Below are 7,500 nucleotides of genomic sequence, written 5' to 3'. Positions count from 1 at the left end.
CCAAACACCACATGCCACGACAGGCGGCAGCCTGCGGGGTTCGGTGCTGGACTCTTCCCTGTTCGCTCGCCGCTACTGGGGGAATCCTTGTTAGTTTCTTTTCCTCCGCTTAGTAATATGCTTAAATTCAGCGGGTAGTCTCGCCTGCTCTGAGGTCGTTGTACGAGGTGTCGCACGCCACACCGCCAGCCGGCTGTGCACGCTACCGAGTAAGTACCGGTATGCGAACCGCCAGGCGACGGGCGCGCATCGCACGTTTAAGGAGGCGCGGCCGGCCCCACAGGCGGCCGCGACGCTCCCAGGTCTGCGAAGCGGGGCAAACGCCGCGCGCTTCAGTATACGTAGCCGACCCTCAGCCAGACGTGGCCCGGGAACGGAATCCATGGACCGCAATGTGCGTTCGAAACGTCGATGTTCATGTGTCCTGCAGTTCACATGTCGACGCGCAATTTGCTGCGTTCTTCATCGACCCACGAGCCGAGTGATCCACCGTCCTGGGTGATCTTTTTCTTAGTTTCCACTGTCTCTTTCAAGACAGTTGCATAGGCGGGACGTAGGCGTGTGGCGGCCCCTGTTCAAGCGTTCTGTGTCCAACGGCCTCACGGCCGATGGGCGTCGTACGGCTCCACACCGGAGCGGACAGGCAGTCGTGCGAAAGTCATTCAAAACCGGCGCCAGGCGCCAGGTGCCGCAGGCCAGCCGCTCCAGCGCTTCAGCGCTCGTACCACACAACATTGGCGTTAGTTTTGAGAAGCACGCGTGGTTCCGCACGCGGCGCACGGCTACTGCGAGCCGTACAGGTAGCGTGTTGCGCGACACGACACGCACATCGAAAGACATGCAGTCTAGTCGGTAATGATCCTTCCGCAGGTTCACCTACGGAAACCTCGTTACGACTTTTACTTCCTCTAAATGATCAAGTTTGGTCATCTTTCCGGTAGCATCGGCAACGACAGAGTCAATGCCGCGTACCAGTCCGAAGACCTCACTAAATCATTCAATCGGTAGTAGCGACGGGCGGTGTGTACAAAGGGCAGGGACGTAATCAACGCGAGCTTATGACTCGCGCTTACTGGGAATTCCTCGTTCATGGGGAACAATTGCAAGCCCCAATCCCTAGCACGAAGGAGGTTCAGCGGGTTACCCCGACCTTTCGGCCTAGGAAGACACGCTGATTCCTTCAGTGTAGCGCGCGTGCGGCCCAGAACATCTAAGGGCATCACAGACCTGTTATTGCTCAATCTCGTGCGGCTAGAAGCCGCCTGTCCCTCTAAGAAGAAAAGTAATCGCTGACAGCACGAAGGATGTCACGCGACTAGTTAGCAGGCTAGAGTCTCGTTCGTTATCGGAATTAACCAGACAAATCGCTCCACCAACTAAGAACGGCCATGCACCACCACCCACCGAATCAAGAAAGAGCTATCAATCTGTCAATCCTTCCGGTGTCCGGGCCTGGTGAGGTTTCCCGTGTTGAGTCAAATTAAGCCGCAGGCTCCACTCCTGGTGGTGCCCTTCCGTCAATTCCTTTAAGTTTCAGCTTTGCAACCATACTTCCCCCGGAACCCAAAAGCTTTGGTTTCCCGGAGGCTGCCCGCCGAGTCATCGGAGGAACTGCGGCGGATCGCTGGCTGGCATCGTTTATGGTTAGAACTAGGGCGGTATCTGATCGCCTTCGAACCTCTAACTTTCGTTCTTGATTAATGAAAACATACTTGGCAAATGCTTTCGCTTCTGTTCGTCTTGCGACGATCCAAGAATTTCACCTCTAACGTCGCAATACGAATGCCCCCGCCTGTCCCTATTAATCATTACCTCGGGTTCCGAAAACCAACAAAATAGAACCGAGGTCCTATTCCGTTATTCCATGCACACAGTATTCAGGCGGGCTTGCCTGCTTTAAGCACTCTAATTTGTTCAAAGTAAACGTGCCGGCCCACCGAGACACTCACTCAAGAGCACCCTGGTAGGATTGCAACGGGGTCCGCCTCGGGACGCACGAGCACGCACGAGGCGCGTCGCACGCCTTCAGCTCGCCCCACCGGCAGGACGTCCCACGATACATGCCAGTTAAACACCGACGGGCGGTGAACCAACAGCGTGGGACACAAATCCAACTACGAGCTTTTTAACCGCAACAACTTTAATATACGCTATTGGAGCTGGAATTACCGCGGCTGCTGGCACCAGACTTGCCCTCCAATAGATACTCGTTAAAGGATTTAAAGTGTACTCATTCCGATTACGGGGCCTCGGATGAGTCCCGTATCGTTATTTTTCGTCACTACCTCCCCGTGCCGGGAGTGGGTAATTTGCGCGCCTGCTGCCTTCCTTGGATGTGGTAGCCGTTTCTCAGGCTCCCTCTCCGGAATCGAACCCTGATTCCCCGTTACCCGTTACAACCATGGTAGGCGCAGAACCTACCATCGACAGTTGATAAGGCAGACATTTGAAAGATGCGTCGCCGGTACGAGGACCGTGCGATCAGCCCAAAGTTATTCAGAGTCACCAAGGCAAACGGACCGGACGAGCCGACCGATTGGTTTTGATCTAATAAAAGCGTCCCTTCCATCTCTGGTCGGGACTCTGTTTGCATGTATTAGCTCTAGAATTACCACAGTTATCCAAGTAACGTGGGTACGATCTAAGGAACCATAACTGATTTAATGAGCCATTCGCGGTTTCACCTTAATGCGGCTTGTACTGAGACATGCATGGCTTAATCTTTGAGACAAGCATATGACTACTGGCAGGATCAACCAGGGAGCTGCGTCAACTAGAGCTGAGCAGCCGGCCGCCCGGGAGTGTGTCCCGGGGGCCCGCGCGAACACGCAAGCGTCCGCTCAATTATTCTGCAAACAGGAGGAGGCTGAGCTCCCCTGCACCATACACCTCGAAACCCTCTCAGGTCCCGGCGGCGCGCAGCGCCGTCCTAAGTACTTGGTCGGGTTCGAGAGAGGCGCAATCGCCCGGAGTTTGGCGAGTAGACGCTTTAGGTGCGACCACCCGTGCTCCCAACTGAGCTTGCCGCTGCCGACAGAGGCCCGGGAGCGTGCTGTCGTGGCATTGCCGGCGGGAGACAACACGCGCCACCTACGGTGACCGGCAGCTCCAACGCCAGCGCCACAGAAGGACAAAAGCCCCACTTGGGTGCCGAAGCGAACTCTCCCAGCACAGCGCACGCGCCAACACGTCCGCACAGCTGCGATACAAACCACCTGCGAGAACCGCAGAGGCGACCGAGCAGCAGACGGCGTCGCGGCGCCGAGCGCCGGGCGGCGGCGCATCCTCAGCGCACACAGTCCTCAATCGGACCAGCACACTGCAGATGTCCACCGCGCTTCGCACCGGGCCCGCGAGGACCTACTTTGGCCGCACGGCGCCGCGTGCAGGGTGCGCCGGCGCGCAGCTGCGCCGCCTGCCGCCTCCGTCGGCCGGCGCGCCTGCCACTGGCCGCCCCCACCAGCCGGCTGTAGCGCGTGCGCCCACGCACCGCGCGGCCAGCACGCCGGGAGGCCCCCCCTCACCGGCCGGGGACGGTCCCACCCAGCCACCGCCGCGTATCGCTTCACACCCAGATGCCATTCACGTTCGTGGGCATGGTGGGTATCGCTGGAACAACCGGTTGGTAGCTCAACCGATCGTCGCCATCACTGATTCACCTCTAGCGAGAACAACCGCACCACAACGGTTTACCAGTTGTTCATTTGCGTAACGTCACCAGCAAACGTAGGCGTCCATCGCCATTTGCAAATTCAACGATTGTTGCATGCCTGTGTCAGGTGTCACGACACACTATGTCTGCCCACATACACGCAACAACATGTGCACGCTTCGCGAACACGTGGAAGGTGGCCCCCGTACGTATGCGATGTCCATTGCGCGAACGACTGTCAACCGGCCTCTGTCGCATGTCGCAGATGTGGAACGCAGTGCACCATGCTATCACGGTGTGTGAGAAGAGACGACTACGTCTGACAACACGCGCCACTACATCAACAGACGGCTCATGCTGATCGCCATCCAGGGCATACCACACTGCAATCCAGCTCTTATAGGGAGACGACACGTAGCTGAGTGCACAACATTTGGACCGCATGGTTCGCCGTTGTTGGCGCAGTCGTTGTACGGTCACATGTACCACGATGTATCATTCAGTACATGAGGACCAATGTGCAGTACAGTGTGTGATTTGGACGTACAACATCAGCGGACAGTTGACACAGGCCGTACCACAGCGTAGGCTAAGTGCTTCGCCATGCAAATGCCAATGAACAACTGCAAATGCCAATGAACAACTGCAAAGGGCATTGAGCATGTACGTCCTGCTGCCATCCACATTACAGTGTATAGCTGCAAGGTGTTTAACATGAAGCGATACACTGGGGACCGGGCAGTGCGAGTAGCAAACTATATTGCGGGGGTTGCAGTTAGGCAACACTACACTAATTTAACGCGTCGTATGACAATTACAGAGCAGGTTAAGGCCCAACGTGTGTTGGGTTAAGGCCCAACGTGTGTTGGGTTAAGGCCCAACGTGTGTTGGGTTAAGGCCCAACGTGTGTTGGGTTAAGGCCCAACGTGTGTTGGGTTAAGGCCCAACGTGTGTTGGGTTAAGGCCCAACGTGTGTTGGGTTAAGGCCCAACGTGTGTTGGGTTAAGGCCCAACGTGTGTTGGGTTAAGGCCCAACGTGTGTTGGGTTAAGGCCCAACGTGTGTTACGTTACGGCGCAACGTGGGTTACGTTACGGCGCAACGTGGGTTGCGTTACGGCGCAACGTGGGTTACGTTACGGCGCAACGTGGGTTACGTTAAGGCGCAACGTAGGTTACGTTAAGGCGCAACGTAGGTTACGTTAAGGCGCAACGTAGGTTACGTTAAGGCGCAACGTAGGTTACGTTAAGGCGCAACGTAGGTTACATTAAGGCGCAATATAGGTTACATTATGGCGCAATATAGGTTACATTAAGGCGCAATATAGGTTACATTAAGGCGCAATATAGGTTACGTTAAGGCGCAATATAGGTTAGGTTAAGGCGCAATATAGGTTACGTTAAGGCGCAATATAGGTTACGTTAAGGCGCAATATAGGTTACGTTAAGGCGCAATATAGGTTACGTTAAGGCGCAATATAGGTTACGTTAAGGCGCAATATAGGTTACGTTAAGGCGCAATATAGGTTACGTTAAGGCGCAATATAGGTTAGGTTAAGGCGCAATATAGGTTAGGTTAAGGCGCAATATAGGTTAGGTTAAGGCGCAATATAGGTTAGGTTAAGGCGCAATATAGGTTACGTTAAGGCGCAATATAGGTTACGTTAAGGCGCAATATAGGTTACGTTAAGGCGCAATATAGGTTAGGTTAAGGCGCAATATAGGTTAGGTTAAGGCGCAATATAGGTTACGTTAAGGCGCAATATAGGTTAGGTTAAGGCGCAATATAGGTTAGGTTAAGGCGCAATATAGGTTAGGTTAAGGCGCAATATAGGTTAGGTTAAGGCGCAATATAGGTTAGGTTAAGGCGCAATACAGGTTAGGTTAAGGCGCAATATAGGTTACGTTAAGGCGCAATATAGGTTACGTTAAGGCGCAATATAGGTTAGGTTAAGGCGCAATATAGGTTACGTTAAGGCGCAATATAGGTTACGTTAAGGCGCAATACAGGTTACGTTAAGGCGCCATACAGGTTAGGTTAAGGCGCCATACAGGTTAGGTTAAGGCGCAATACAGGTTAGGTTAAGGCGCAATACAGGTTAGGTTAAGGCGCAATACAGGTTAGGTTAAGGCGCAATACAGGTTAGGTTAAGGCGCAATACAGGTTAGGTTAAGGCGCAATACAGGTTAGGTTAAGGCGCAATACAGGTTAGGTTAAGGCGCAATACAGGTTAGGTTAAGGCGCAATACAGGTTAGGTTAAGGCGCAATACAGGTTAGGTTAAGGCGCAATACAGGTTAGGTTAAGGCGCAATACAGGTTAGGTTAAGGCGCAATACAGGTTTGGTTAAGGCGCAATACAGGTTAGGTTAAGGCGCAATACAGGTTAGGTTAAGGCGCAATACAGGTTAGGTTAAGGCGCAATACAGGTTAGGTTAAGGCGCAATACAGGTTAGGTTAAGGCGCAATACAGGTTAGGTTAAGGCGCAATACAGGTTAGGTTAAGGCGCAATACAGGTTAGGTTAAGGTACGACATAGGTTAGGTTAAGGTACGACATAGGTTAGGTTAAGGTACGACATAGGTTAGGTTAAGGTACGACATAGGTTAGGTTAAGGTACGACATAGGTTAGGTTACGGTACGACATAGGTTAGGTTACGGTACGACATAGGTTAGGTTACGGTACGACATAGGTTAGGTTACGGTACGACATAGGTTAGGTTACGGTACGACATAGGTCAGGTTACGGTACGACATAGGTTAGGTTACGGTACGACATAGGTTAGGTTACGGTACGACATAGGTTAGGTTACGGTACGACATAGGTTAGGTTACGGTACGACATAGGTTAGGTTACGGTACGACATAGGTTAGGTTACGGTACGACATAGGTTAGGTTACGGTACGACATAGGTTAGGTTACGGTACGACATAGGTTAGGTTACGGTACGACATAGGTTAGGTTACGGTACGACATAGGTTAGGTTACGGTACGACATAGGTTAGGTTACGGTACGACATAGGTTAGGTTACGGTACGACATAGGTTAGGTTACGGTACGACATAGGTTAGGTTACGGTACGACATAGGTTAGGTTACGGTACGACATAGGTTAGGTTACGGTACGACATAGGTTAGGTTACGGTACGATATAGGTTAGGTTACGGTACGACATAGGTTAGGTTACGGTACGACATAGGTTAGGTTACGGTACGACATAGGTTAGGTTACGGTACGATATAGGTTAGGTTACGGTACGATATAGGTTAGGTTACGGTACGATATAGGTTAGGTTACGGTACGATATAGGTTAGGTTACGGTACGATATAGGTTAGGTTACGGTACGATATAGGTTAGGTTACGGTACGATATAGGTTAGGTTACGGTACGATATAGGTTAGGTTACGGTACGATATAGGTTAGGTTACGGTACGATATAGGTTAGGTTACGGTACGATATAGGTTAGGTTACGGTACGATATAGGTTAGGTTACGGTACGATATAGGTTAGGTTACGGTACGATATAGGTTAGGTTAAGGTACACATTGTTGTAAGGAAAGGTTTAATGGGGGGCGGGGCGGCCGGTTTGTTGATTGTGATTATAGTAAGTGGATGCCTGCGGCATCATCTGATTTGCCACGTCAGGATGCACCTTTGGCTCATGACAGGCGGCGCTCTCATTCCATGCTTGTGGCAGACCTGTGTCTTTCATTCCTGCCATTGTTTGTGTGCTGTGAGAGGAGGCAGTATTGTGATGTTGGGTGCACCCCTGTGTAGGACATGTGTGGGTGTTGGTGGCTTGGCTGAGCAATGGTGGTTGTCGGGTGGGTGGGATATTCTGTTTTCTGA

At 52.3% G+C, this 7,500-nt stretch overlaps 2 non-coding genes and 1 pseudogene across 2 annotated transcripts; all 3 read right to left on the bottom strand.

Annotated features, from left to right (window-relative positions):
* LOC124572222 overlaps positions 1-158 on the bottom strand; it is a 4,483-nt pseudogene extending 4,325 nt beyond the window's left edge.
* A 188-nt stretch (positions 159-346) lies between these two features.
* Positions 347-501, bottom strand: LOC124572248. Its single transcript, XR_006972001.1, has one exon. It is a non-coding gene; the product is annotated as a 5.8S ribosomal RNA (ribosomal RNA).
* A 352-nt stretch (positions 502-853) lies between these two features.
* Positions 854-2,763, bottom strand: LOC124572264. The gene has a single exon (XR_006972016.1). It is a non-coding gene; the product is annotated as a small subunit ribosomal RNA (ribosomal RNA).
* Between the last annotated feature and the right edge of the window lie 4,737 nt (positions 2,764-7,500).

This window comes from Schistocerca americana, unplaced genomic scaffold (genome assembly GCF_021461395.2).
Source record: "Schistocerca americana isolate TAMUIC-IGC-003095 unplaced genomic scaffold, iqSchAmer2.1 HiC_scaffold_179, whole genome shotgun sequence".
NCBI lineage: Eukaryota > Metazoa > Arthropoda > Insecta > Orthoptera > Acrididae > Schistocerca > Schistocerca americana.
The sequence above is the reverse complement of the archived record's forward strand: the minus strand, read 5'-3'. Positions and strand labels throughout refer to the sequence as shown.